Source organism: Pan troglodytes, chromosome 4 (assembly GCF_028858775.2).
Source record: "Pan troglodytes isolate AG18354 chromosome 4, NHGRI_mPanTro3-v2.0_pri, whole genome shotgun sequence".
NCBI classification, from domain to species: Eukaryota; Metazoa; Chordata; class Mammalia; order Primates; family Hominidae; genus Pan; species Pan troglodytes.
Genome location: NC_072402.2, coordinates 79,713,201 through 79,719,200, shown reverse-complemented (window position 1 = coordinate 79,719,200; position 6,000 = coordinate 79,713,201).

Genomic DNA, 6,000 nt, shown 5'->3' with positions numbered 1-6,000 from the left:
AAAACAAAGCTGGGGGCTTTACACATCTTGATTTTTAAATTATATTACAAAGCTATAGTAATCAAAACAGTATGTTACTGGCATAAAAACAGACAGACCAGTGGAAAAGAATAGAGTCTAGAAATAAATCCAAACATATATGGTCCCCTATTTTTTGACAAGGGCGTGAAGAGGACACAATGAGGAAAGTGTAATCTCTTCAATAAATGGTGTTAGGAAAACTGGATTTCCACATACAAAATAATAAAATTGGTTCCATTCTGTGAAAAAGTTCTTCCCTATGTCAACTCTCAGGCACTTCTGGCTTTCTGTGCTTGTGGCTTAGGAGCAAAGTGGCTCTACTTGAGGGCAGTCCTTCAAGAAAGAATCATAGGAACGGACTCTGCCAAGCAAAAGCACATCAATGCTAAGGAGGGGCAGTATGGTAATTTTAAAACATCTCTATAAATTCTTCAACGCTTTTCCCATAAAAGGTGATCTAATTCTCTGTCCCTTAAATATGGGCATGTCTTAGTGATCACTTCTAATGAATACAATGCAGCAGAAGAGACACTGCATGAATTCCAAGGCTAGGCTCAAAAAGGTGTCCTACTCCCTGATTCTGACTCTCTCTTAGGCAGTTCTTGCCCTTAGAACTCAGGTACCATGTAATGAGGAAGCCTTATCCACATGGAGATGTGTGGCTGGCAACTCCAACTAAGGTCTCTAAGCCCATAGCCAGTATCAACCACAGACATGTGAACGAGTTAGTCTTCCAATGATTCCATCTCTCAGCCACCTGGATGATACCCCAGAAATCATAGGCTAGGGCCATTCTGCCCATGCTGTTCCCGGTCCAAACTCGACCTACAAAATCCATAAGCATAATGAATGTTTGTTTCATGCCACTGAGTTGTGAGATACTTTGTTACAAGCCATAGAGTCTAGAACACTAGACACTGAAATTGTAAGAATTTCTGTGGGAAGTTTCTGAAGGAATATGGGGGGAGCACTGGCATTTGTGACAGTCCCTAATGGTATTTGTTGACCAAGGGATTGTGAATAGCATTTCTGCCTCACAGATGATTGGACAGACTCATGGGATAGAATAATTTATTGGAAAGAACATTGGCCATGGAGTCATGACTTGGGTTCAAATTCTAGCTTGGCTATAAATCCTTTAATCTCTTGTAATCAGAATTTTCCTGGACATCCAAAGATAACTACACCTATCTGATAGGGTTGTTTTTGAGGACTGAATAAAATAATGTATGCAAAAGTATCTGAGACTGTGAGGAGTTTCAATGAGGAGTCTTTCTCCATTAAGTGTGTTTCCACTTCACATAGACCAATGTTATTTTGTACAATTGTTGGTCAAGTAAACACTTCTCTTTGCTAATAGGGGAGAGATGCAGACTTTTTCTTTCAAATTAGAGCATTTTCTCTGTTAGAAAACCTTTTTCTATCCTGTTAATCTTAGAGGACACTTGCATGAAGTTATTTTTCCAATACTGAATAGATGGTCTGGTGCAGTTAAAGTCTTAAAGAGCACTTACAGTTCTTTGTTAGGGTGCCATTATTATTAAATAATGTGGCTTTCTCCATTATAGAAACCATCTTGACTATTGGAAATACTGTCAAAACCATATTTGGTAAACCAGGAATGAAATGCATCCTTATTAAGTTATTCAACAATTTTGAAGTTTGCATTTGGAACCATTCACAAAGTTCTTTTTAAGTTATTAATTTCACATGAGAGAAGGAAGAGATGTCTAGACAAATATTCCTTAGAAGAAGTATTTTAAAATAAAACCTTTTCTGAAATGAATATACAGTATTGTACCCCAACATCTTACTTTGAACTCACTGTGATAGTTGTTTCTTGAAAACAAGAAAATGTTCTGTGAGTTAACCAGACTTGAGAGTTGTGATTTTTATATAGAATATATTTTTAGGAATGTGAAAAAACTTAGTTTTGTTCATAGAAAGGCTTTAAATTTTTTTTTTTACAAAACATTTTAATGAAGACCCTTTTTCAGTGGGATTTATGAGCCTATAGACATAAAAATAACAAAGAGACCATATTCTGGTCTTAAGAAGAGTCTAATATGAATATATTGAAAAGCTCAAATAAGAACCCCTGTGATTTGTAGTGCCATATCATTTGATTATTGGCAAAATGACCTATCAAAACCATGGAATTTTAAAATCTTATTTGGCTCTTCCACCTACTGACTTTGTCAATGAGCTCTGTTTGGCCATGTCAATATGATATAACAAATTGTTGATGACAATTAACAATTAAATAATTCAGTTGAATTCAAGATTATTGCGAATCTTATGTATGACTACTTTTTCTTACCTGAGAAGGGTTTTCTAGGCAAAAGCACTGGGGTCAGATTCAGGTCTATATTCTGCCTGATTCTTCCATCTTTCCCAGCACTATCTCCCGAGAAGAAACTGGGAGAACTACCTTTTTTTTTTCTTTCTTTTTATTATTATTATTATTATTATTATTATTATTATACTTTAAGTTTTAGGGTACATGTGCACAATGTGCAGGTTAGTTACATATGTATACATGTGCCGTGCTGGTGCGCTGCACCCATCACTGGCCATCAGAGAAATGCAAATCAAAACCACAATGAGATATCATCTCACACCAGTTAGAATGGCAATCATTAAAAAGTCAGGAAACAACAGGTGCTGGAGAGGATGTGGAGAAATAGGAACCCTTTTACACTGTTGCTGGGACTGTAAACTAGTTCAACCATTGTGGAAGTCAGTGTGGCGATTCCTCAGGGATCTAGAACTAGAAATACTATTTGACCCAGCCATCCCATTACTGGGTATATACGCAAAGGACTATAAATCATGCTGCTATAAAGACACATGCACACGTATGTTTATTGCAGCACTATTCACAATAGCAAAGACTTGGAACCAACCCAAATGTCCAACAATGATAGACTGGATTAAGCAAATGTGGCACATATACACCGTGGAATACTATGCAGCCATAAAAAATGATGAGTTCATCTCCTTTGTAGGGACATGGATGAAATTGGAAATCATCATTCTCAGTAAACTATCGCAAGAACAAAAAACCAAACACCGCATATTCACTCATAGGTGGGATCGAACAATGAGAACACATGGACACAGGAAGGGGAACATCACACTCTGGGGACTGTTGTGGGGTGGGGGGAGGGGGGAGGGATAGCATTGGGAGATATACCTAATGCTAGAGAACTGCCTTAATAAATCTCTGCCACACAAATTCTCATATCATAATCTGAAAGATGACTTGAGAAGATGCCTCACTGCTGTTATCCCACAGGTGAGATGAAGGATAGTAACATTTAGGAATTTTGGAGAAATGAAGAGTTTTTCACTTCCTTATAACTCTTCTGACACTCATTCATTTATTCAACAAATGTTTACTGAGGGCCTACTATGTGCCAGGCACAATTCTAAGCACTGAGAATATAGTAGTGAACAATGCAGATAAAGATCGCTGTGTGTGTTTACGGAACACACATTCAAGAATGGAGAGGCAGATGATAAGGAAAATAAAATCCATAATATATGCAATTGTGTTAAGTAGCGTAAAGAAACGTGAAGTAAGAAAATGAGCATGGAGGTAGAAATTACTATTTTACATGAGGCAATCTGGGAAATTCTCACCTGTAAGTCAATGCTTGAACAAGGACTTGATGGAGAGAAGAAAACAAGCCATTCAAATACTTCGGGAAGAACAGTCCGAGCACAGAGGGCATCCAGTGGGAATATTCTGAGGTGAGAGTAGACTTGGCAAATATAAGGAATGGCAAAAGGACCAGTGTGGCTAAATCAGAAGGAGCAAGGGAGCAGACAGTGGGAATGGGGGTCACAGAGGTAGCAGACTAAATCTTAGAGTTAACTTCATACAATGAATGCAAGAATAAGAGTTCTTTGAAGAGAAAGAAGACGAGATGACAAGAACAGAATCTATGGAAATGCCTCCATTTAGGTAGTGGAAAAACATAAAGAGAAAAGAATGTTAAAGGAAGATGACAAGGAGACCCCAGGAGAGGAGAGTCTCCGTAAGAAAATGTAATAAAAGAGGGGCTGTTCAACAGTCTTAACTACTGCCTAGTGTCAACTGTTTTACAGTTTGCATGAAAACAAGGACTGGGTAAAAGCCATTCAATCTGGTAATTAGAGTTACACGAGATCTTTCAGAGGAGTTTGCCTTCAGTAGTAGGGGTGGATGTCAAGTAAGAGGAGTACGTAGTACATGTAGACTGCCCTGGTGTTTTGTTTGTTTGTGTTTTGGATCAATTTGGCCAAAAAAGAAAAAGAGCAGGTAAAGAGGAGACTCTGAATGTGTAGGAATTATTTGTGAGAACAGCTATTGGCTTTTCCTCTTTGCGAATACATGACCAGTGAATCACTGCAGAACTCAAAATCAACTGGATGCTCACGTAGGTTTCAGCTAGGGAACGTAGAGTAACCTGCAATTACTCATGCCAAAAGACTTATTGGGACGAGACATAATCTTTCCTTCAGTTAGCTCTTAAGATAAAATTTGGTTTTGCTGACTTGGAACCAACCCAAATGCCCATCGGTGATAGACTGGATAAAGAAAATGTGGCACATATACACTATGGAATACTATGCAGCCATAAAAAAGAATGACTTCATGTCCTTTGCAGAGACATGGATGAAACTAGAAGCCATCATTCTCAGCAAACTAATACAGGAACAGAAAACCAAACACCATCTGTTCTCACTCATAAGTGGGAGTTGAACAATGAGAACACATGGACACAGGCAGGGAAACATCACACACTGGGGCCTGTTGGGGGTGGGGGATAAGGGGAGGGAGAGCATTAGGACAAATACCTAATGTATGCAGGGCTTAAAATCTAGATGGCGGGTTGAAAGGTGCAGCAAACCACCATGGGACATGTATAACTATGTAACAAACCTGCATGTTCTGCACATGTATCCAAGAACTTAAAATAAAAAAAAAAATTTGGTTTTGCTAAGGTTATTTATCCAGCTCCCCCCAAATTCCCCATTGCTAATTTGACAGGAAGATTGAGTTATTCCAGTACACGTTGACATACTTGTGAAGATAGTGGAAGTAGTATTTTTAAAAAGGTATGAGTAAAACAGATCAATGATAATGGATTTTGGTGAAAGGGATCAACCAAAGTTTTTAGCTAGGTTTTATTCTGCAGTGGTTATAAAGGCACATTCTGTTTTTTTTTTTTTAATAACAGCTTAAAAATTTGGCTGATGTGTGCTAAGCTAACTGGCAGGCACTGTAATTTTGTGCTTTGTTCAATTCCTTGGGCTGTGCTGACATTCAATAAATGTTATATATTGATATTAATATTTTCCATGTTGCCTTCATTAAGTTTTTAATACCTTAATTAAATGATTATACTGGAAGCAAACCAGGTGATCTGATGATTGTAAAATATCTCAACCCCCAAAGTCAAAGAACAACATGTTAAAATCCAATGCACACTCTTCATAATTGACCAAAGAAAGCACATTTATGGCATCACATATAAGGTATGATTTGCTTTTCTCTCTTTGAACTAGGGAACAAAATGAACATCCAATGATGTTTTTGGCTGGCTGGGCTTCCCAGGATGTGCTATTAGAATATCTTTGGGTCAGACACATTTTGCCCTCACACAAACAGTAAGAGGCTAAGCATGAAACCCCCAATAGAAAAAGAAATTTTACAGCGGAAAGTAGGATCTGGCTCACTGGCGCTACAGTTCTCTCAGGCACTGCCCCATCATAACCTAGATCACAGAACAGAAAAAGGGAAGATTAATGCCAAATGAATCAATCATGTTAGTAAAGTTCTTGGCAGGGGATGCTGAGAACCATATAGTATCTCTTACTGATTAAGGTGGGAGTCCAGTGAAACTTCTGTACTAGAAAGATCTGTTTAGAGATATGGGAGGATTTCCATTTCAAGTCATCAAATCCAATGCCAAGTGTGAGGGAAGGTGT